We start from the raw sequence: 26264 nt of genomic DNA on the forward strand, positions 1-26264 counted from the left end.
TTCTTCCTTTGTTCCTCTGCCCATTTTTTGTCATCCTTTTCTCGTTCCTCCCTGTATATCTGTTCCTGTCAATCCTTGCTTTTCCATCCTTGCTCATCCTCCCTCAATCTCTTTTCTTGTTCCCTGTCCTTGTTTCTTGCTCGTCCTTATCTTCTCTTTGCCTAACCTCCTTGATGCTTTTCCCATCTAACTTGAGTAATATCTGTCCTCCCATCCATTCGTTCTGTACAAGCGTTACCTTGTCAGCCCTGTCCTTTTCTCCATTCCATCGCTTAATTTCTTGGTCTATGTCTGTTGATAAATTCGACCTTTCACCTCCTTCTTCCTTATCTCGTATACACGTACAAACGTCTTCCTTACTTTTACTCACTTCTGGATTGTCTTCACTACTGTAAATGGGGGGTTCATATGTCTGGTTATTATACCTCGCTGCTGCCTTTAGTTCCTTCAAAAGGTAAACTCCTATATCTTCTGTAAATGCAGTCTTATTCTCGGACAACCTAAGAGTAGCTGAGGGCTCAATGCCCTCCCCCTTATGCTGATTAAGCATCCACTAATCCGGTGGCGGGCCTTCGTTTTCCTCTTGGTTACTCTTCCAAAGTTCTAAAATTGCCAATCTTTTCTCTACTTTCTTTCCTGTGTGCACAGCGTGCATGTATGTGGTCATGTGTTGCAAAACTGCTTTTGACAATGATCCCCAATGTGTCCATGTCATGAAAATGTTATCCGCAGTGCCCTTTACCCATTCTGCACTGTACTGTTTCAGCTTGGGTGCATGCTTTGGCATTGTCTTAGAAAGGTGCATGAGAGGAGTATCCTCCATAATGACAAGTCTCAATTGACTGTTGATAATTACCAGATCATTAAATAAACCTTTTATTTCAACTGAAATCTCCTCCTGTAGTGTTTTAAAACAACAAATATGAGCAAGCACCATCAATCACCGCTCAATCCTCTTTTATTCCAGTGACCTATCTATCTTTTCATTGTTGCCAATCGTTTACTACACCTTAACTTCAACCACTGTTACGTCCAATTTTTTCACACTTCTATTACTTCTCACACAACAAATAATACTTGAAATAACCACACACTACACATTAAGAACCCCTGTGATCACATTCCCTTCATTATTAACCATTTATAATAAGGGGTATACATCTCGCGCCTCTACTTATTTTACACTATACAGGGTTTAAGGCATCACCTTTCACGTTCCTGACCATGCGTTTTCCCTTTTATCACTACTCCTGTTTGAGATGAGATGCCTTCTTCCAATTCCCTTGAACTAGAATTTCTTTTAGGTGCTATTTTTATATGCACAAAATGTCCCGTTACTCAAAATATCTCAATCCCCCCCTTTATATTGCCACTTTTCTTAGTCTATTTACATTTGTGAATTGACACGAGGCCTTTGGTATCGACTCCTCCTTCAATCCGACCACTTTGCCTTCCGTCCGCAGAGCGCCCGTGGAAACCGAGCAGGGATTTATTCAAAGGGCGACCTGCTCACCGTCTCTATTCTTTTTGTAAATGTATTTCTATCGGACACTCTCCACCAGAAACTCTGAAATCTTCCAGCTAATGGCGGAGGATGCCTGATTATCCAAAATTCTAGAGCCATACTGGTTTGTATCGTGAAACCATCCAATTAACAGAACCATCTGAGGAGGGTGGCAAAGTAAAGTTTTATTATTAACAATGATCTAAAACAGGGAGGTTACAATGAACATCAACGGACATACGCTCAGTCTCTCAATGATCTCTACACAAAATATGTTTTTTATATGAAAACTATGTCAGAATGATGTCATACTACGTGATAACAATGAAAAACCTATCAAGGGTCGGCATTGGTTAAGGGAGACATCTAAGTATATTTTTCTATAGGAGCTAGGATTGTTATTGGCTTTTAGTTATCAGGTGGACAACTTATGCCTACCTATAAAAACATTTCATTTCAGAAACATTAGATATACAGTTTCTCTTTGGTCTTCAAACTATAAGGTCCTTCATTATATGGACTAATACAATTGGTTGACACGTTTGTGCCATGTCTGGAACACTCAGTTAATTTAGCAGCATGTAAGCCCAGACCCAGGTGCAAGGAGATAGGGCATGAAACTACCCAACCACCCAATTAGCCAAGCATCTCTCATCGCCCATGCTGTCTGCCATGAAATTGTCTTTATACGTGGCCTTGTAGAGTATTCTCGTCCTGGGAATGCACATCAGTGAGGGCACTTGCTATCATGTCTGGACTCTATTTTCATCCTTGGCTCATGTGACAGGAGACCACTATCTAGTCCATTTTCCATGTTTTTAAATGCTCTAAATGAATTCACACTTGGCATCCTGTGTGTTCTTTCTTGCACCTTAACAAGAGACGATTCATCCTCTGCACGCTCACTCCTTTCCAAAATAGATAGCTGACTGACCTTGGTTGCTTCAGTCTTTACTCCAGGCCAGAGAGCCTCGTCTTGCAGCTCCATGTGCCTAATATTCTTGCTGCGACACAGCTTTTCATTCCCTCTTCTGGTTTCTGGCTTACTTAATTCATGATACCAATGTCCTTTTTCTGTACAATGGCGGCTTCACCTGCATTCTATTCACTACTTATAGCTGGCCTTTATGATGATTTAATCTATCATGCCTTTCAGCGTCTGTACATTTATTGAACTTCTGTTTTCTTCAACCTCTTGTTTATTGCGTAGATGTCTTCTTTTCTACGTCGATAGTCCATTTGACCTCTTGCATCATCGTTTGTCCTCTAGGACTCGTACCTTGACATACTTCTTGATACATCATGCACAATTCTTTATGATGTCATTAATTCACCCGTTTGGCTTCTTTTCATACTCCTTCAGGTTTTTCCTCCTGTAGGTTATCATCACGTCAAGGGTACATTTGGTAGGGTTGTCTCAATGGGTATCTTCTTTCAAAAACTTGCTGCAGAATTGGTATTATGGCTGGTGTTAGGCACGGCACGATCACATGTCTCCAATACAGGGAAGGTAGTGGGGCGGGATCTCCTGCAGATGTACACAGCTGCTCCTCTACAGATCTGATGAAGATGTTTTCAATCCCGTAATGTGCAATTTAAGCACAAAAGCATGGTTTCCCTTTGGCTCGATTGCATACCTGTAATGGCTGCACTGCAAACACTAGGGCTCCATTACTAACCCCTATTAACAGAGCGATGGCTGCACTAGACATTCTGGAGCTCAATTTTTTATCCGTATGATCAGAGGTGGAAACAGAAAAAAGTTAAAGGGGGTTCTCACAAGGGCCTGGATGGGGGCGGAGTTGGGAGCAGGGGGCATTTTACCGAGGAGGCAGAGTTCAGAGCGAGCGGAGCTGGTAGTTGAACTCACTAGCCCCCAGCATAGTTGATCAGTGATTCTGCTGGCACCTCTGCCTTCTCCAATTGCACAGGCTGACCTTGATCATTTTCCTCCCTAATAAAATTTCCCCAAATGTTTTTGGCCACCTTATTCCTAAAATTATATACTGGTGAGTTCAATATTTTTTTCTTATTTTTTTGTTCTCGCTCCCCCCTGCCCCCCCGATTCCTTTATAGTTTGTGGTTTGGGTACTGGGATTACTGAGATGTGAGGGTCACTGAGACATGATGAAGGCTTCCTTCATTTCAATCCTGGTCCCCCCTCTACCAACACATTATATCCTGCTAGCCGAGTAGCCAATTTAGCAGGGATAGATTCCAATGTGGTTTGCCCTGATTTTGATAGTGCTATTAGTCGTTCCATTAGAATTCTCATTTCCATAAAGCACATGGAATGCTTTTTCAGTTCCTGTAATACCAATTGCAAAGTCCCTCACAGCTCATCACTCTGTGCGGGAGGGTGATGATCTGTCTGACTAGGGGGCTCTTCGAGATGTTGAGATAATGCTAACAGTACAGTTGAATAAGTGTTTTACAATGGTGCAATTTCTTTCAAAACTCCACACTCTACATCAATTCCACTTTAGATAACTTCCATTGCAATGGGGCACCCAAAATATGGTATCATTGCCACTTTAAGATTGCTTTGGGATCCCATCACCAGAAAAATAACCTGAGATGAGATGATCCAATAACTACTCTGGCAAAATATAAAAGGTACTCACCTTTTAAACCCAGCAACCTAATTTGCAAAATTCCCTGGAAAACAAAATCCAAATATGAGAGATGTGCTTTGATGATAATTGTTTGTGGTCAAATGATGAAAACCTGGGTGGAATCCTGATAGCCAAACACAAGATTGCTGTCCTCAAAAACACCAAAGGGGTGTGTTTCTGGCCTCTGAAAATAAGTGACACTGTCCACCCAAGTGTATCCTTTTCTTTGGCCCTAAATAGCAGTAGCTGGCCACAATCAGGGAAAAATAACTGCTCCAGTTTCCAGGATTGCAAACTCTGTCGCCACATACTGGGAAAATATTCAGGATTCGCTTGCCCTCTCATCATTCCCCTTCCTCAACCCCACGTCTGGTTTTCACCAATGCTCTGCGTTATAGAGATGGCTTGAAAAGTATGCAAACCATAGTAAGGTACTCACATAAATATATAAATCCTTCCAGAAATATGGTACTCAAAACGTGTACAATTGTGTCATTATTCCTCCCATCTTGACTGGGAGACTACAAATACCAGAATCCCATTCAGCAAAAGGCAAAAAAAAACAGACTTTGGGTTTTGAAAATGTTCTTCCAAGACATATAACAAAATGTAATGTGTGAAAAGGTTACCTGTTTCTGTTTCAGTGTTTGACAAATGTGGGTTTCATATATGATGGAAAATATTAAAACATACCAAAAATAAACACTTTTTGGTGTGCCAAATACGAACATCTGAAAATAATGTAGTTAGTTTAATAACTGTTTTGTGCGATATAATTGAATTGGCTAGAGAAGGGCATAGATTTGGGCAGCTAACTGCTGCTTTCAGAGTGCTTTAGGAACTAAAATGTCCATTTTCATTTCTTAAGACTGAACGTAATGAATCCACGTTTTGATATGATCTGCTCTGAATGACAGAGCGCACACAGCAGATTACATCACGAGCCCTCAGCTTTGCAGAGGGACACAGACGCCTCAACCCCTGTTACTTGGCAAAGCTGTGGGCTCAGTAAAGCCTTGTCAGGGCTGAAGCAGGCCAGGTCTGAGATCCGTGGAGACATCTGATGCCGGATCTCGGACCCAGCAAGAACCGGCCGATTGACCAGCGCTGCACATGATCCCAGAGATGGCTGCCAATCACACCCTAGGGCTGGATTTCTTACCAGTGTTACCCCAGAGAATGCTGCCTGGTACACCCCAGGGCTGGATTTCTTACTCGTGTTACCCAAGTGATGGTTGCCCTGGACACCCTAGGGCTGGTACCCAAGTGATGGTTGCCCTGGACACCCTAGGGTAGGGTACTCTGCAGGTAAACAGTGAGGTGATGGAACAGAAATGGCCCAGTTGCAGCTGGGAAGGCTGGTTAGTGAGGAAAACAGGTCAGCCGGTCCAGTGCCTGGTCCATGATGCTAAAGGTATCATGTAACCATTTAATGAGAATAGAATGGTTGACCGTGTGAAAGGCGGAGAAGACATCAAGGAGCACTATCCTCAATTGTCCTAGTATCAAAAATACTGTATACACTTCAAATATATCATTCCACCATATTACAAATACTGTGTACTCCCGCTGCAATACCTATACTTACTATACACATATAACTATATTATGTGTTACCAGTGGCCAGACTCTTGGGGGCATGACCATTTACCAGATATTTTTTGATTGAGTCCATGGACGGAGGATCCAATATGGAGACTGTTTCAAAAATTATGATGACCCTTACATATTTGAACATCCAATCACTGTGCCCCTTTGATGTCCACTGACACTACGCAGTCCACCGTTGGTCCAGAGGTGTCCGCGTACTCCGAAGCAGGAAATAGGTCCGCGGATCAGACTCAGATATTGCTAATTTTGTTTGACGTACTTTTTGTCAATTTTTGCCAAAAAACACTAGATGGATTTAAACCAAATGTGTAAACGCACACTTTCGGGACCAATGTGCCGCTCCTCACGCAAGTTTGGTGAAAATCCGTACAGTGATTTCGGCTATAGGCACCAGCAAAACTTTTTTTTTGTTTTCATTATGTCTATGACGATTTCAAATGTTTTGGGACACCCCTAAAAGTTTGCCCCCCATAAACGAAACCGGCCCAGACTTTGCAATATCTTCCGTTGCAAAGTTTGGTGAGGAATTGCCAAACAGTGCCAATGTTATAAGCCGCCGAAAAAAACGCTCTTTCTATGAGTTTAGCAACTTATTTATAACTACATGTCTGCTACCGCAGGCCTTGTAATACATATAGAATGTCCCAATTGAGGACTTATTGGCAAGAGCCACTGCACCTTCTCTTACAATCCTGCATATCAATTTTCATTTGAACGCTTCAGTTATTGCAATTTCTTATCAAACACAACCATATAAGAGTGAACAATACAAGTTGTATTCCCTTAAAAGAGTAAAATGATGCAGCTTTGCATCGACAGTGAATCGATCCCTCACACAGGATGTGGGTCTACAAGAAAAGGTCTTCCAAAGCTATCAGTTTGTTACACCTGCTGCGTACAACTCTGTCCACAGCCGTAGCCTGGTCATAATATATCTTCCATTAGAATGGGAAGATTCCTTACCTTTTAAAAACTCTAAACTAGATATAAACACTGCAGGCATCGTGCAGCAGGGACAATGTAAATCACACGTGTGCAGGAGATTGCCCTCCATTTAGCGGTTAATTGGATATCGGATGCAGCCTCACAGCCCGTGCACTAAAATATGGTATTTCATTATTTGTAGAATTCTTCCTTCTGCAGCACTTAATTGACTAAACATCTATTAAGCCCCAACAGAGGTTGCAGAATGCTAAAATAAGACAGTAATTGGTGGAATAAATGTGGAGTTGTGAAATTGATCTAATGCTGTGACCCGGTGGGAGCGGCCATTGGGTGTCAAGCACTAGACATCAAGGAAGGACAACCACATGAGCAGCATTGTTTCCAGTGCCACAAGCACGGCGTGGGTCCACTTCCTGCATGAAAACTTGTGATGGTGGAGCAGGCAATGATTTAAGGTAATTGCTTGGAAAATGGGCTCCTAGGAATTGCATGAATTCCATTCTGTTCGGTACATTCTTATAAAGTGCAATGCATTTGCAAGTACTCTGCATGTTTAAAGTTCCGTCATTGACTTGGCTTAAATGACTTTTCTAGAACCGATTTGTATTTTGTCTTTAATAGGAGTCCAGAATAAGTGTGTGAGTGAGAGAGTGAGTGAGGAGGTTTGACATGACTGGTGAGTGAGGAATATGTGGAGACTGGGAGGGATGGAGAAGGAGATGGGGAAGCAAGGAAGAGAGAGTGGGAGAGGGAGGCAGGCAGGGATTGAGTGCATTTGTGCATTACCTCTATCACCCCCTTCTTCGTCCCAGTGATCACCTATGAGGCCCGCCTTCCACACAGGAACTCTTCTTTCCTGCTGGAGTTATAATGCCCCTGTACTTACCCACAATCCACGTTTTCTAATTCCCGTCTCCAACAGGGACTGGTTTCCTTCCCAGATTGGGGCTTTGGGGAGCGCCTTGCTGTTCCCTCCCAGGTGTTGTCTCTAGCGGGGTGGCAGCGTATGTCTGGTGGTAGGGTGGCTCCTGGTATCTCTGCAGGGCTCCGATTCTGCAGTTGAGCCAGGTCTTTTTGTTCCCTCCTGCTGGACTTGCAGGGCGATGGCGGCCAGAATGCCATCATATCCGATGTTGCTTTGTCCCCAGGCCGTTGGGTCTGGGACTTCAGGTAGGTAAGTCTCTGTTGTGATGCCCGATGCGGGGCACCGTCTGCTTCTCCTGATTTGTGCCTCAGTTCCCATGGGAAGACAAGGGGGGATAAATGGGTTGGGTGAGGGCTGGGTCTTCCTGGTCCCATGGCTCCACGCCTTTGGCATTGGGTTTTCTGGGGGTGTGCCGTGCTCCCTCGTTCCCTCTCCCCTGCTGTGATTGGCCACCGTTCTGTCACTCCCCCTGCTGCCGACGGAGATTGGTTAGCAGACCTCTTTTTCCGCAGTCCGGTTGGCTGTCTACCGGTTTTGGTGTCTGTGTATTCTGTGGGGAGTCTGCAAGTTGGCTGGTCTCCTGGCTGTTGGCTGGACGGTGGTTCCCTCTTCTTGCTATGGGGAAGAAGAGGAAGCACGTTGGGACGGGAGAGGATTCCTCTAGTCCTGAGCAGCATGTTCAGAAGCGCAAATGTGGTGGGAAGAATATGGAGCTGAAGGTCTCCCTTTCTCTCAAGGCGTTCAAGGGCTTCATGTGGAAAGCCATAGAGGAGCATGAGTGTGCAAAGAAACGAAAGAGGACCGTGCCCAGTTCCTTTTCCTCTTCTGCCTTCTTCACCTTGGAGTCTGCAACCACCTCCGCGATCTGCTTCTACTCAAATGATGAGCTGGAATGGAAATATCTTGCCTAAATGAAGTTGAGGCAGTGGTATCTCAGGTTTTTGATGTCATGGGTTTCTTGGATGTTGTGAAGAGGCAAGAGTCAACGGATCCTCAAATTCGGCATTATATGTACACCCCCAAGATGGACCTTACCCTGATTTCAGACATTAAGGCCACGATTTTGAAGGAGTGGAAGGATTCTGAGCAAGTCTCTGTGCACCAGTTCATGGCCTAGTGGTACTTGTATAAAGGCACAGACTCCTTTCTTCATGAGTCGGTGCGGTGGATGGTATCCTGGCCCATTTGGTTGGACCCAAAAGCGAACTCGGCTTTGAAGAAAGCTTACCTGGGATCGCACCTGGCACTTTGTGCCAATGTCTAGGGTTCCTATATGGCTAAACGGTGACTGATGGATTCAAGAAGCTTTGCAAGGCTATGGAGGACGGCTCAGCTTGCGCGTCCATGATGTCTGTTATGCAGAAGCAAGTGGAACTCCTGTCTGATTTGTCATTTGACAGGGTGCGGTGGAACAGCCGGGCAATCGGTGCCCGTTTGTTTTCAAGGTGACATATTAATTTGCGGGATTGGAAAGTATGAGAGGTCCCAAAAAGCTATGCCGGTGAAGCTCCCGCTTGAAGGAAACAAACTCTTTGGAGACACCTTGGAAGACAAAGTTCACAGAGTCTTCAGGGCAGAGAAGCATGCCAATAGGTTGCAATGGAAGTCCTTCTCTTTGACCGGCTGCACATTTTCTGGGGCTAAACTCCAGGGAAGGTCATCGAGTGACAAGGCTAGGTTGTTTCGGAAGTATCGTGGGTTCAGTTCATGACCTGGAATGGAAAGCCTTCTCTCCAGCATCAGAAGTCCTGACAACCACTGCATCATGCCAGGGGGTTGGCAGACTCTGGCACTTATTTCTGGTCTCGGAAAAGTGGGCCTCAAACGTTTGGGCTCTCCAAATGGTGAAGACTGGTTACTGGATAGAGTTCCTTTCTCCCCCAGTGGTGTCCAGCATGACTATGACTGCTATGCCCAGAAACTGGCCAAGGGAAAAGCCATGCCTGCAGCCCATGTCGACCTGCTGGACAAGAGGGTGACTGTGAGAGATCCCTGGAAGCAATGGGACCCTCTTGGTTGTACTATAGAGTTTTTCAAGTTCTGACACATTTGGGGAGCTGTAACAAAATGAGTCTGTGCCAAAAAAGGTAAGTACTTTATTGTGAGCCTGCAGAGTGCAGGGCAGCTGCCAGAAACACAGCCGTACCGCCACTAACTGAGCGAGAACATTGAGCCCCACGTTGGGCTCAACAACATTCTCTTACAAGAGGAACATATTTACATCATATCATACCTTTACCCCCTTTACAATAAAGAAGTTTGGAACAAAGAGAATATACATATCTAAGAGACAGACAATCAATAACATTGCAGAGGTAGAAAACCCCAAAACCGCTGGGATTATGACACAGAAACCCCTTCACAAACATAATCTTTTAACAAGCTAGAGCTCCTCTTCATTCTTTCTGCTTGTCCCCAGACCATTCTCCCTCACCAGTTCACCATCAACACCAGCCTCACTTTCAACCTCCAAGCTCAAACCAACCTCCACCTCTTTGTAAGGCAGCAACTCACTCATAGAGACCACCTCTCCATCCTCAACAATTACCACACCAATCCTCCCGTCCTTAATCCTCCTCTGGCCAATTTGCTCAACGGATGCATGTCCAAATCTAGGATTACGATCAGCACACGGTCACCAACACTCCAAGCCAAAATGTTTGTTTCTCCTCATAAAAACCCTCTTATAGTTGTCCTGCCCCTCCCTGATCACCCTCACCACTACCTTCTGATCAACCAACATGGAGGTGGCCATTCCTAACCAACCAGGACACAGCTTGGTACTTGACTCTCGTCCCTTCAATGCCACAAAAGGAGATACCTTCGTTAGTGAGTGCAGAGTGGTGCAGTACTCCCAAAACATGTATCTCAATACCACCTGTCCGGCTAAACTTGAACACATTGCCAGTTGAATTCCACCCTTAATGATGCTGTTCACGCGCTCCACCAAACCATTCGCCCTGGGTAGATGGAACGCAGTGTGAATGTGCTTGATGGAATATTCCACCAACAATCTTTTCATACCCTCTGAACAAAACTGGATGCCGTTGTCAGTCACTATCTTCATTGGGAACCCCTCCCAATCGAAAACTCCCTCCAGGAACCTTATCAACTCTACTGTAGTTGACTCTTTCACCCGCTTCCACTCCCCCCACTTGGTAAGATAATCTACCATCACAAACACAAATCTTAGTCCACCACGCAACCCTTGCATGGGTCTTATAACAAACACTGCTACTTAGCAGCAGGGCTGGAGCGGAACTCCAACAGGGATCTGGGGCGTTTCCATTTTTGTTTTTGTAGCTTGCAGCACATGCCACTACTCTTCTCTTTCTGCTCTAGCCTAGCCAACTGTCCATTGCCGGCCACCAGAGATGTTGCCTTAGTCTTCTTTTGGTACCACTGGCACCTAAATGCCCTTGATGGGCTAAAACAATCAGCTGTTCTCAACTTCTGAGCTTCTCACTATCAAGGCTAGTTCATCCTTTATCTCAAACCACAGCTCAGATTTCCTATTGAACACCTCTCTGCTGGGCCACCCAGACACTATCCATTCTCTGATACCTTTCAGCTCCTCATGATCATTCTCCTCCAACTCCCACTAGTGTCGACCCACAGCTTCCTGATCCACACACGCTACTCCTACCTCCTCCCAGCATGACTCCTCCCTGGCCTCCTGCGTGCTGACGGGGAGCCGTGACACACAGTCAGCAACAGAGTTTTTATGACCAGGCAGATAGCACATTGAAAATCATTAGACTGTAACCCCAAAAGCCACCTCGAAATCCTCGGCGAGCCACTACTGCAAGAGAGCATCTGGCCAAGGGGCTTGTGCTCGGTCACTACAAAATGTTGTCTCCAAAAAAACTTAAAATGCAGGCTCGCCAAGTACACAGCTAGTGATTCTCTCTCTACAACAGAGTCGTTTTCTCAGCACCCTTCAAAGGTCTGGACAAGAATGCCATAACACGGTCATGCCTGCCCCCATCACGCTGAGTAAGTGATGCTCCCAACGCGAGCACACTGGTACCAGTATGCACACATGACACTTACATACATCCATGAATAATGTGAATAAGCGGAGCATTTAGTGTTCATAAATTCCTGTTACTTCATAGGATTAAAGATGCTAATTTGCTCATGTCACAGTACTATAGGTTATGCCAAAAAAAACACACAGAAACGCATCTCAGGCTCGAGGACCATGAGCCGTAATGAGCAGCGATGCAGCAGGTTACCACGGCGTGTTCCGTTTCTGCTGCCAGAGCTACCTTCACTTCCTGGTTTGACCTGGGAAGCATTGTCAGGGATTAATTTGTGCTGACCGTGTGTGAAACAGATACCAGCAAGTAAAACCTCACTTCCGCCACAGGGGTTACAAGAAACACACGCCGTCCACGCCACCCTTCATCGACGAAAATTACCAGCAGCTGACATAGAAAGGCCCGACTCTCTGAACATTTGCTCTGCGTGTGTACTGCGTGTGTGCACGCAGCCTCAAGGATGCCCACCAGATGTAGTTTCTATAGGGAAAAATGGTCCAGGGCCCCAGCACACAACATCTCAAGGGCTTATTAGCCCACGCTTGGTGGTGTTGCCTAGGGATCTAGGCCCAAATGAAGGACGCACACACGGAGAGATAGGAGGAACTTCTTTATTCTTTCACAACTAAAAGGAAGTGGCATTCGCAGCGCACGTGCCCCATAACCCCCTTGCACAGTCAGACTCCGCCTTTCCAACGGAGGGGGCTCCCGAGCGTTAACCCCTTGAGTCCCGGGTAACACTACCCCCGGACAATATGTCCAAACATCAACTTGACACCCTGTGTCTCAACACATAACTTAACACTCCTCAACAAGTCTCATCGGCTTCTTTATGAGCCGTCTCGGCCTCTCACCTCGAGTCCCCAGATCGGGCTCCTCTTCAATTACTTCACTCGGGGCCACATCCCGGGGGTCCCCTTCCGGGGGAAACCACTCATCATCCCTCTGCATTAGTGGTTCCGGTGAGAGTGCCCTTTGAGCTCCTTCCGTGGGCTCTCTCCTTGCATATGGCCTGAACTGTTGACAGTTTCTGGTGACGGTCCTGTTCTCATCTTCCGCCGTCACCATCGTGCCTTTCATGGCAACAATCCTCAGGGGGCTTGGAGCAAACCTCGGGTCTGTCTTCCTGCTTGCCGGCTGCTGTACCAGGACTTCATCTCCCACCTGGAGCCCCGGCAGTACCGCTCCTCTTCGAGCATCGGTGCGACGCCTCGCATTCTCTTTTGCCACCGCATCTCTCTGGAGGAGATCTTGGTCGGCCGGCTCAGCCTGCACCGTACTCCTCGGGATGCGAGTTCGCACTTCATATCTAAACATGAGCTCAGCAGGCGTCTTGTTTGTGACCTCATGGGGAGTGTTTCTGTAGTCTCTTAACAGGCGGCATAGGGCTTGGTGTGTATCAACGGCGTCCAGCCGTGCCCTCTGAATGGCCTTCTTAATCGATGCCATAAATCGCTCCGCCATTCCATTCGCCTGGGGGTGGCGTGGTGTGATCTTCATGTGCCTGAACCCCAGGTGCTCTGCCAGTGTCCCAAATTCGTGCCCACAGAACGGTGGTCCGTTGTCGGACTTGACCCACTTGGGGATCCCCCACTCACTGAAGACCTCTTCTATCGTTGCCGCAACTTGAGAGAACGCTGTGGAGCTGACTCTCTTGGCAATCGGAAATCTTGAGTGTTCATCCACGAAGAGCAGAATATAGTCGCCCGCTTCAGTGGGCCCGTAAAAATCCATGGCTACTCGTTCCCAAGGGTGCTCAGGTATTTGAGTGTGTTGGAGCGGGGGCGGATGTTCTGCAGGGGCTGTGCACTGACAGGCGTGGCAGTTCCTCACCCACTCGTCCACAGCTGCGTCCAGGAGGGGGAACCACACATGGCATCTGAGCTGCTTCTTTGTGTTCTCGGCTCCCCTGTGACCTTCATGAGCTATGCTAACCACCTCGCTCCTGAGTGTGGCAGGGATGACGATCCTACACCCTCTGAGCAGAATGTTATCGTCCTTTACCGCCAGTTCACCATGGACCCTGGCTAGCCGTTCGATTTCTTGCTTGTTCACCCCCGGGTGAGCTAGAGTGGCTCTGTGGTGATCTTTCCACTTGTTGGCGGTCGTGAGGCTGATCGCCAGGGCTGTCGTCGGATCGGCTGCCGACGCGGCCGCTACCCTTTCGAGTGACAGTGCCGGGGGCAGCGCCTGAGCCGCCACATATTGCACATACGCAACGTCCCCCTTCCGTGCCAGCGGGGCCCCTACTGGGTGTCGGGAGAGGTAGTCGGCGGGGTTAAGGTCGCCCCCCGGGCGATGTACGATATCGTAATCGTATTCCTGGAGGCGGATGCCCCACCTTTCAATCCTCGGTGGCATCTTGGTATGCGGGTTCCCAAACAATGAGAGAAGCGCCTGATGATCGGTGATCAGCGTAAACTTCTTTCCGATTATAAAGTTATGAAAATGCTCACACGCCCAGACCGCTGCCAAGCTCTCCTTCTCGGCCTGGGAGTAGGCTAGTTCAGGCGTTGATAGCGCTCGGCTCGCGTATGCAATCACGTGTCTGGGGTTAACATCTGCGCCACTGGTTTGGGCCAGAATGGCGCCGAGGCCTACTGGGCTGGCATCGACTACCACCTCGGTGTGCCACTGTGGGTTGAAATATGCGAGGCGATGGGCCTCGGCGAGAGCTTGCTTGATGTCCGCAAAAGCCTGTTGACAGGCCTGTGTCCATTCAAACGGCGACTCCTTCTGTAGCAGTTTCCTCAGTGGGTCTGTGATGGAGGCATAGTGGGGGATGTACCTTGCGCAGTATCCTGCCATGCCAAGGAACGAACGGACATCCGCCACTTGTCGGGGCTCGGCGAGGTTGGTGATCGTCTCGACCTTCTCGGGGTCAGGCAGCATGCCGTCCTTGGAGAAGATATGTCCAAAGAACTTGAGTTTTGTTTTGCCGAACCGGCATTTCGATATGTTGAGCGTGAGGCCGGCACCCTGAAGGGCCTCGCAGGTGTCGTGTAGAGCCCTGTCATGGGATTCCTTGGACGATCCAAAGACGAGAATATCGTCACTGTAATTGAGGGCCCCTTTGATAGGTCGGATGATCTGGCGTATAGTTTCCTGGAAGATCTCAGCGGCAGATGAGATTCCAAAGTTCAGCCTCCGGTATCTAAAGAGTCCATCGTGTGTCGCAAACGTGGTTATGGGCCGGGAGTCAGGGTGGAGCTCCAGCTGATGGTATCCCTGATTTAAGTCCAGTTTAGAGAACATTTGGGCACTGTTCAGCATCACAATCATGTCCTCAATACATGGTCCCGGGTGTCGTTCCCGTTGGATCGCCGTGTTGGCCACCCGCATGTCCACGCACAAACGGATCTTGCCCCCTTCCTTGGGTACCACCACAAGGGGGGACACCCACGGCGTCGGACCCGTCGCCGGCTCAATGATGTCGTCGCGGAGCAGTTGCTGGAGCGCCTCCGAAACTGTCTCCTGAAGGTGGAATCCGACCCTTCTGGGATGCTGCGGCACTGGACGCACGTTGGGGTCAATATGGAGCCGGATTGGGGGTCCCCGTAGTTTTCCTAGCCCCACGCAGAGCTTGGGGAAGGCCCCCGCGATGTCTTCTTGTGAGACGAGCGATTGAGTTTGATGGTAGGCAATCACATCTTCCGTGTACCCCTGGCCGGGTTTGGCCGCTGCGGCAGTGATCACGTCACCCACATTCACGTGAATTTCAATCAGTCCGAGGTGCGACGCCGTGAGGTAGCTAAGGAGGCATCGGCTTTTGGCGAGGGACCGTATCACGTGAATGGTCGCATCAACTTGCCGCCCATTCAGGAGAAGGCACTGGGTGAATTGACCCAACGTTTGGAGCGGGGTGGCGGCACCCCACTGGAAAATTCTGGAGCGAGACGGACTGAGCTGTGGCGGGCATGGTATCCTGACGTAGTCTTGTTCGCCCATGATGTTCACTGTGGCCCCAGAGTCAATCATAAACTGAAATTGGCAGTTCGCCATCTTGAGCGGGATCTGCGGGGCCTCCCTGGCCTCTTTGTTGTCGAGGATAAGGTTTACGAACTCATCCTGGTCGTAGTGGTCCTGCGGCGCATAGTAGGCCGCCGCCTGGTCGTCATGGCAGAGGGTTTCCGGCCTGTATTCTGCAGGCGGGTTGTCGTATTCATCCGTGAAATGTCTGGGCTGTTCGGCCTGGTCATACGGAGGGGCATATCCTGCCGCTAGGTATTCGTCCATCGCACGAACGTAACGCCTCTGGCCGAGGCCCTGTTGATATGGTCTCGGCTGGCTGTATTGCAGGGGTTGCGGGCGGAACGGCATTCTGGGGGCCGCCTGGGGCCGCATCGGTGGAAATGGGACGCCCTCCCTGCAGACGGAGTGAAAGTGTCCTTCTCTTCCGCAGTTGGTACATCGCTGGGACAGGGCTGGACAGGACCCTGAGTGGGGGAAAGACATCCCGCAGCGGTAGCACTGTCTTTGCAGCCGCGGGGTTGACATCGGCGGGGCAGTGGATGGTCCATACGGCTGGGGGCCTTGACGGGGGGGCAGTATGGCGGCCACAAATTCCCCTGAGCCCACCTTCGCGTTGTTGGAGTGACCCATGGCCGAGGCCTGCGCATCCACCCTCTCGTGGATGCGGGCGAGTTCACTGACCTCGGGCATGGTGAGCGGTTTCTTGAGGAGCTGTTTCTTGAGTGCAGGGGAGAGGCACCCTTCGATCACCCTCAGCCGGATAGCTTCTTCTAACGAGAACGCATCAAATTGGCAGTTCGCCCCTTTCACCCGTAGACGTGTGATGAATTCGTCGACGGTCTCTTGCGGGAGTTGGGTGCATTGATTGAACAAGTATCTTTCATAGTCCCGATTGACTTCGATAATAAGCAGTTTGTCCAGCGCGCCGATCAGCTTGGGAAAAGTGTCCTGGTCTGCGGGTGGAATGGCCTTAACGACCGTTTTTATTTCTCCCCCTACCAGGTTAAGGAAAATGTCCCTCATATTGGGGGAGTCCCCGTCGCCGGATCCTCTCACAAAGTGTCGAAAATCGTCCATCCAGTCGGTCCATCTGGGGCCTTTGGTGGCCTGCGGAGTCATAGTGAACGGCGGGGGCAGTCGTAGTTGAATCGACTTCGCCGCCCGCGGCAGTTGAGGCGAGCCTTGGCTGGACCCCGGGTTGGAGGTGCTCATGGCCCCTGGGAGAGAAGGCCCGTCCTTGCGCGGGCGGGGTCGCCGTCGCGGAGGTCCGACGGAGGAGGTCCGACAAGGCGGATTCGGCGGAGTGCCGTGCTGCGCGGAGGTGGAGCAGGAGGAGGAGGCTCGCTGGATCGGCCACCACAGGCGGACTGCCGTCGGAGGAGGACTCCGGTGCGCGGGAGAGATCCTCGTCGCCAAATGTTGCCTAGGGATCTAGGCCCAAATGAAGGACGCACACACGGAGAGATAGGAGGAACTTCTTTATTCTTTCACAACTAAAAGGAAGTGGCATTCGCAGCGCACGTGCCCCATAACCCCCTTGCACAGTCAGACTCCGCCTTTCCAACGGAGGGGGCTCCCGAGCGTTAACCCCTTGAGTCCCGGGTAACAGGTGGCTCCGGCCATAAAGGCCCCCTGGAGCCCATACTACACCCACTATCCTGAAATTACCCTACTTCCCAGGGGTCTCTCAGGCCCTGGTTTAACCGGATGGGAGAGATGGAATTGTCTTACCAATATGTGGACATTTACAGCTTCAGCCGGTTCCCAAGAGCAGTCCTCCGGGCCTTACCCAACCAAATCCATCAAATACCAGAGTGGTTCTATTCGCATCTTAGATTCCAATATGCGTTGCTCATCAAATTCTTCCTGTCCATCCAACATGAAAACCGGTGGGTTCTTGACTTTGGCACTGCCAGCTGCAGGTTTAATCAGAGATACATGAAAAACAGCGTGAATGTTCATAGCGTGCGGAAGAGGCAATCATGCAGCAGTTTTGTAGACACACGTTTCAATAACTTAAGGCCCAAAAAACGAAGGCAAAAATGTGCATGATCCCACGAAATGAATGTACTGTGTGGATAACCAAACCCTAGCCCGCACCACATAATGAGCAGATTCTTGTCTTTTCCTATCTGCAGTCCTCTTGCATGTTTCCTTTGCCCTTTCCAAGTTTTGGCATGCCCTCTGACGGAGGCCGAGAAGCACCTGTTCACACTTAGCCTCAGCAGGCATGGTAGTATGCGTGGGAAAATTCTCAGGAATCATATTTTGGCCTTGACCATACAGGCACATATTCAGAGTCATGCCCAAAGAGGCATGTTTAGAGTTAATATAAATGAACTCCGACATCCACAGAGCCTTCACCCAAGCCCCCATGCCCTCCACCAACAGACAATGTAAATATTGCTCCATAGTTTGTTCACACGTTCTGTGGGTGATAACTGGTGGATAGGGCACAGCTGAACCCCAGCATCGCACAGAAAGCACGCCAAGACCGTGAGGTAAACTGCAATCCTCGATCAGAGACAATTGAGGTTAGCAATCCATAGAGTCTTACCATGCATTGCAAGAACTCAACTAGTTTTCCAGCACTAGGCACTGCGCTGCAAGATATAAAAAGCGCTTCTTTGGAAAAATAATCTACTACCAGCATGACTGTGTCATACCCATCGTCTAGTGGAAGGACTGTAACAGAATCCATCCATCGATATGGACCTCCAGGGCCTGTTTGGAGTGGGTAAGGTTGCAATAACCCTGCCTTCTTGGAATGGTCTGATTTCTGCCTCATGCAGACCTCACAATCTTGTGTGTAAGTGTGAATCATCGTGTTCTTCTTAGGCCATCAGAAGAAACGCTGAAACATGTGTTTAGTTTTATGTTCCCCAGAATGACCCACTAGCGGAGGTGTGTAACACCAGAATTAGGCTTTATTTTGCAAGGCAAATGTGGCCAAGAACATCTTGTTATCATGATAACGTAGCCCGACTCCTATGTCCTTACTATATTCTCGGCCACCCATTCCTGTAACTCTGAGGTTGAGCACTCCTTAGGCACCTCCTCCATCAAGTCCTGAGCAATTGCCCCTACAATCTTTTACGTTTCTCCTGAACACGCACGTCTAAATTATGTTGCCTGGTCAACGCATCTGCCTGGCCAATATTCTTGCCTGGGTAATACGTTACCACAAAGTCAAATTCACCAAAGTACTGAGACCATCTTAACTTCCTGGGCTTCAGCATCTTTGGGGACCTCAGATAATGCACATTTTTGTGATCAGTTAATACAATAACTTGTTGATGTGCTCCCATTAAATAGTGCCGCCATTCATGAAATGCCGCCTTCTTTGCCAACAACTCCATGTCAGTTAATGAACAATTCTGTTCACAGCTGGTGAGTTTTCAGGAGATTAGGCTACAGGACTCCATCTGAATCCTTTTGCTAAAGAATAGCTCAGTTCGCCAAGTTGGAAGCATCCGCCTCCACTTGAGATGGCTTGTCCAAATCCGGATGTCGTACAGTGGGAGCCTTCTGAATGCCTTTTCTGCATCTCCATTACATACCAAATGGGATACCTTGTGTAGCAACCGAATAATCAAGGCAATGATCTGTGAAAACATTTCAATGATCCTTCGGTAAATGTTTGCGAATCCCAAAAAGGAATGCACATCATTTATACACTGAGGAGACGGCCATTTGGTCACCGCCTTCAAAGGGCCTTTCATCTCCAAGCTGTTCTTTTGCGTGTCTTGAATGGTGGATGCCTTACACCTGGAGTGGCCTTCGATTCTTCTTCATGCCTTCCCTTACATTCCCCACATCCCCAGGGTGTGGTGCAGAAGGTCTGGTATAGCAGGTCCTCTGTGATCCTGGGGGTCCCCTTCTGTCCCGCTGGGGGATGGTACCCCTCTCTTTTAGATCCTCTGGTCCCGCGAGATATGGAGGATTCTGAGTTGCCCCAGCCCTCTACCAGCAGGTCAGGGATCCATGGGATCTGCAGGTCAACCTGGCTACTGAGCATGAGAGGTTGCTAGCCTTGGGTCTCTCGGGCCAAGAGGCTCAGACCATAGAGGCTACAATTGACACTGGGTGCCTTTCTTGTGGTGGTGTGAGGGGTCTCATACCCCCCTCCACTCTGGTATTCTGGCCATTTTTCAGGATGAGTAAGGGAGGGTTGGCCTGAAGGATGATGGGTTGGTGGGCAGGTTCCTTAAGAAACTGGATGGCTCTCACCCCCTCAGTATGGGGGTGTTCCTCCTTGGGATTTGCACCTTGTCTTGTAGTTCACGACGCTCAAGACAGCTTTTCTGGTCACCATTACTTGGGCTTGTAGGTTGGGGGAGATTGTTGCTATTTTGTGTCGCCCTCCCTTTCTTAGAGTCCTTCCTGAAGCTCTGGTGTTGTGATGTGACCCTACATTTCTGCCCAAAATGGTTTCCAAAAATGTAATTTGTCTCAAGTTGTGGTTCTTCCAACTTTTCTTCAGGATCGCCACATGTCTGAGGAAGAGGCCTGGAATGCCATTGATGTGCACAGATCAGTCTTTAAATACTTTTCTCGGACAGAGGGGTTTCAGAAGTTGCATGGTCTCCTGATGACTTTTGGTGCCAATCGAGTGGGCAAGAAGGCATCCGTGGTGTCCATCAGATGATGGATTAAGACTGTTATCACTATGGCTTATTTGTCTTCTGGCTTACCGATTCCTCTGCATGTTCATTGTCGTTACACAAGGGGCATGGCGTCCTCCATGGCTAGGGCGTAGGGGGGTCTCCCTTCATGAGATCTGTAGGGTAGGGTGTAACCAAATACTTTCATCACACGCTACAGGCTTCACAAAATTAACCCCAGGGATGGTTCATTTGGGTTGGGGATTTTGTCGGTGGGCCAACTGTAGCCTCTGGTTCGATCCTTCTGCAAAATCAATTGGTAGTGGCTGCAGCATCAATGCAGTGTCTTGGTGTGTCTCATTTGGCCCTCCATGTGCATTGTTGCTTGGGTACACCCCATATTTAAGTACTGGGACGAGGAAGAGGGACATCGAGGTATTGATCGGATTACTTACCAGTAATCTTCATTACTCCTAGTCCTACTATTACTCATAACAGTACTGGCAACCCCCCCAACACTTGCACAAGGTGTGAATGGTCCCTTGATCCAACTAGGATTTGCATTAACTGTGGATTGTGGGTAAGTAAGGGGGTACCCTGAGGGGGAGAAAACGTTCTGTTTCAAAGACAAGGTCTCATAGGTAATTCCTGGATGAGGAAGAGTAGGAGTAGGAGTAATGAAGATTACCTGTATGTGATCAAAGCGTTAGTTAAGGAGGTAGGGACAAAGGGGTATAGAGAAAGAGTGTGAATGGATAATGGATGGAGGAGTGACGGAAGTTAGAGATGGAACATGTGAGTAGACATTGAGTGAGTTAAAGACCCCTCTCTTCATAGAAACTCAATTTATAATTAGATTATGTGACTGAAAACAACTGGGGCACTGATTGCAGGCTTGGCTGAACTATTTTCAATGTTTTATTATAAATGTGTTCAATGTTCACCTTGTCAGGAGCCCTTCCTCAATTCTTCTCTCTCAGATGTATCTTCACTTTGCAGCGCTGCACAATGCATACTATCTTACCTGGCCCGGAAGTGCACTCCCTCATCCATGATCCTAGCAGGGCTGCAATTGGTTCCAGGATTCATGTGACCGCAGGAGGAAGGAGTAGGACCTTTCTCCCTGCTTAGCCCTTTTCCAACCAGCCCTTTTCCATCCTGCACCTCCTCATAGGTATTCTTCCTTTCCTCTCCTTCCCCCAGAAGTTCACTGTCTCTCGAGCTCTTGTTCTCTCTAGGCTTGACTATTGCAACAGCCTCTTTCTAAATCATCCTGATTCTACTCTCCGCCCTCTGCAACTCATCCAGAAGAGGACTGTGAGACTTGTCCTAGGCCTCAAGCCATGGAATTGTATCTCTCCAGCCCTAAAATCTCTTCAAAGGCTCCCAGTAACTGCAAGGATTAAGTTCAAGACCCTTTGCATTGTCCACAAGGCTTTCTGGGGCCTGGGTCCAAAATACCTTCAACTTTCCCATTGAAAATACCTTCCCTCTTGAGCTCTTCACTCCTCCACCTCCAATTCCCTCAGGGTCAGTCACTTCTCCAAGCAACAAGTTGGGGGTAGATCTCTTTCCTTGTCTGGGCCTCCCTCTGTAACAGCCTCCCTGCCTCTCTGAAACTCAAGGAGGACCATCTCCGGTTCCGCAAGCACCTCAAGACCTTCCTCGTTGCATCTGCCTTCGCTCTTCCTCTCCCCTGCTGATCTGTCTGCTTCGGTACACTGCACCTGGCTACACTGTGACTCAGGGCCCAAGTCCCTGCCGACCCATCGACTCAACCGCACTGCCTCTTGGCAAACCCTGCACTTGGGTCAGTATCTGTAACCCTACCATCCCCTTACCTGTACTTATCAGACACCCCCTGTCTGCGCGTTAAACCTTGCACTTGCCACCCTGCTGGCTGCACTACCAGTTATTGCTGTTTGTATCCCTTGTTTAGCACTTTCCTCCTCTCTCCTCCCCCCTGCACTTTCCCACTCCCTCTCCCCTGTACTTGAACATTCTCCATGTCACTGTGCCTAGTAAGATTGCTTGTTGTTGTCCTCCTTTGTTTCTCCTCCCTTGCCCCTTTGGGCTCTGAAACACTTGTGTATGAGTGCGATACAGATAAAATATCAATCACTGTTCCCTACAATCCCTGACCCAAAACACCATTTAATGGGAGGGCTTGTGTCACCTTGTGAAAGGTGCTCTCTCCTGCCCAAGCCCAGATACAGTTCCACTTTGGAGCTCTGCACAAAGCCCGTTCTCTTGCCGGAAACCTGCAGGCCTTGCCACCACCCAGAGGGATGCTAAATCTCTGGGTATTTATCTTAATACTAAGACGAATATGGATTTCCAGGTTTCAGCCACGGTTAGTTCCAGTCACTATTATCTTCATTTGCTTCGTCAGATAAGACCATTTATCTCGGACTCTGCCACAATAGCTAGGGCTATCACTGTGTCTAAACTTGACAGTGGCAATGCATTGCTTGCTGGAACACCGTCAAACAAGATTGCAAAGATCCAAGTGATACAGAATGCAGCCACTTGGATTGTAGCCAATATCCCTAGAAGATCTGATATCACTCCAACGTTGAAAAACATACATTGGTTGCCAGTTGCACAGAGGATAAAGTTCAGAACCAAGGCTATCACTCATACATGTGTTTATGGTGATGCCCCATCATACCTTAATGCTCCATTACAATTTTATAAACCCTCTTTCTCAATCTTCCAACCTCTACTCTTCGCCCCATGCAACTTATCCAAAACAGGACTGCAATATTTATCCTTGGCCTCAAGCGCAGGGACCATATCTCTCCAGCCCTGAAATCTCTCCACTGGCCCCTGGTGGTTCAAGACCATCTGCATTGTCCACAAGTCTTTTTGGGGCCCGGGCCCGCACTACATCCAACTCTCTCTCTTCCAAAATACCTTCCTTCTAGAGCTCTTCGCTCAGCTGTCTCTAGCTCTCTGAGGGTCAGACGATTGTCGAGGCAGAGATTGGGGGACAGATCTCTCTCCTCTGCATGTGCCTCCCTCTGGAACGGCCTCCATGTCCCTCTCAGACTTGAGCCGGACCACCTGAAGTTCTGGAATAAGCTCAAGACCCTCCTTTTCTCTTCCGCCTCCTTGCTCTCTCTCTCTCTCTCTCTCTCTCTCTCTCTCTCTCTCTTTCTCTCTCTTTCTCTCTCTCTGTCTCTCTCTCTCTCTCTCTTTCTCTCTCTCTCTCTCTCTCGCTTCCTTGTTAACTTACCTGTGTGCTGCGATAATTGGTTGCTTGGTTCCCTCAGAGTCTCATTGGGTACCAGGCTCATCCAAGACCAGTTTTGCTTGGCCTACTGCGTATTTAGGGTCTGTAGCTGTTACCCCTAGAGCCCCCCTCTGCCTCCCGCACTTACCTGGAACCGCGCTGCCCTGGATGCACTTACTCAGAGCCATGCTGCCCTGATCACACTTCCCTTTTTCCCTCTCCCTTGCACATCCGTGCACATCCCCTCACCTTCGCCTTGCACTTCTAATGTCGTACTTGCATGATCCGAATGACACAAGGCCCAGTAAGGTCATTGTCTTGTCCTCCCCATGTCTTCCCTCCCTTGTCTTGCGGCACCTAGAAACACCCGTGTAGGCGTGTTATAAATGCCATATCTTAATTGCCATATCATATATTGCTCTCTGTGCTCAAGCACACAACACATTCTAACTAATAAACGCTACAAGCGTAGTCACGCTGGTGGCAGAACTTTCCAAACATCAGCCTCAATTCAGTGGTACATAACTACCAAAGTGATTGCACCATGATTCTAATTTTGTTTCCTGTAAAAACATCTGAATTCAGATCTCTTTAGAGAACATTTTACCTAATGTTCATTTATTTTATTTATTGTACTTTTGTATGGCGCCTATACACAGGTGTTTCCAGGTGCCACAAGACAAGAGGGTTGGGGAGAGGGCATGGGAATCATAATAATACAGCAACAAAGAACAGTGAAATGGTTATATTGGCCTTGTGACAATCCTATTGTGCAAATGCATGACAAAGGTGATAAGTGCAAGGGGGGGTAGAGGGAGAAGTGCAGGAGAGGGGTGCCTCCACGGAAAGGGGTGAGCAAGTGCTGGTCTGGCCATGGTAGAAAGTTCCAGGGGAAAGGGTGGGTGGAGGAAGAGTGCAGTGGACAGGATGACCGGTTGGAATAGTCCGGGAAAGGAAGCCTGAGGTCAAAACAATGCTGGGAAGGACTGGTGGGCTGTGGTATGCTCCCTGTAAGACTCTGAAGGCACCAGGCCCCAGTCACATCGGCAGGTGGAGGGTTTAGCACGGAAGGGGGAGAGGGAAGGATGAGGAAAAAAGGAAAGTCTTCAAAAGTTTCCAGAACTTAAGAAGATCCGACTCAAGTCTGAGGGGTGAGTGAGGCTGTTCTAGAGGGAGGCGCCAGCCGAGGAGAGGGAGATACCTCCCACTCTCTGCTTGGAAAAATGTTTGACCTGCAAAGAATTGGAGCCAGAAGACTGAAGGATTCTAGATGGGAGGTATTTCAAGAAAGAAATCTGGATTTAGAGAGAGGTCCCCCTTCCAGTCTGACTTCCTGATGACAGGCTTCTTGTTCTGTTGTTCTTTGTGTGTGTTTTGCTAGTCTTATTACTGTCTAATATGTAAAAAGCACTTTGACGCACATGAGATTAAGTGCTCTTCAAATCCATTCATAAATAAATCCATTCATAAATAAATGTCTATTGGTTCCCAGAATAAATTACACCCTATGCTGAGGAAATCCTGGCACCCCAATTCTCAAAGGTCAAGTCCATCACCCATTTGTCTCCCTTAGTGCTCATAAGAGCTTAGCATCGCACCCTTCGGTTTCACAGTCCTAATAAACCATCACAACCCTCTGCTATTTGGTCCACCCTACTCCTGTCCCGACATTATCATCAGACTCATCTGCCTGAACTGCCACCTACTGCAAGATGTGCAATACTAGTCTCTACTGCTGGTTGCTACAAATCAATGTTCTTACCGTTGACTCTGTTTCTTACATTTGGCATGTTTGCAATACGTTTACTCATGGTCAAAACTTGCCTATGTGGTTAAAGGTAAATATCAACTCCTGTTCTCTTTCAGGCCCAACTCAATGCACCCTCTACCATCATGCAACTCTTGACATGCTTCTTCCTATCCTACTTCCCCTCATTTCCGCCTTCTGTTCACGCTCCCATAGCGTCTCTTCACACCCACAAGTTCTGTTCCACCACTCCTCTTGTCCCTTCCTCTCTCTCTCTCCCCTCCTCATCCTCCTTCTACCCTGTAAACCATAAATCTAGCCCCTCATTCATGTCCAACCCTGCTCATGACAAAATCATCTAGCTAACCATCTTCCGTCCTTTATCTCCTACCCTGATCATAACAAAATCATCTACCCAACCATCTTGCATCCTTTATCTCCTACTTTGCTCATGACAAAATCATCTACCCAACCATCTTCCATCCTTTATCTCCTAACCTGCTCATGACACAATCATCTACCCAAACATCTTCCATCCTTTATCTCCTACCCTGTTCATGACATCATCTACCCAACCATCTTCCATCCTTTATCTCCTACCCTGCTCATGACAAAATCATCCACCTAACCATCTTACACCCTTTATTTCCTACCCTGCTCATGACAGAATCATCTACCCAACCATCTTCCATCCTTTATCTCCTACCCTGCTCATGACAACATCCTCTACCCAATCATCTTCCATCCTTTATCTCTTAACCTGCTCATGACAAAATCATCTACCCAACCATCTTACACCCTTAATCTCCTACCCTAATCATGACAAAATCATCTATCCAACCATCTTGCATCCTTTATCTCCTACCCGGCTCATGACAAAATCATCTACCCAACCACCTTTTTTCTCCTACCCTGCTAATGACACAATCATCTACCCAACCATCTTCCATCCTTTATCTCCTACACTGTTCCTGACAAAATTATCTACCCAACCATGTTCCATCCTTTATCTCTTACCCTGCTCATGACAAAATCATCTACCCAACCACCTTACACCCTTTAT

Source organism: Ambystoma mexicanum, chromosome 10, assembly GCF_040938575.1.
Source record: "Ambystoma mexicanum isolate Mex_15411 chromosome 10, UKY_AmexF1_1, whole genome shotgun sequence".
In the NCBI taxonomy this organism is placed as follows: Eukaryota; Metazoa; Chordata; class Amphibia; order Caudata; family Ambystomatidae; genus Ambystoma; species Ambystoma mexicanum.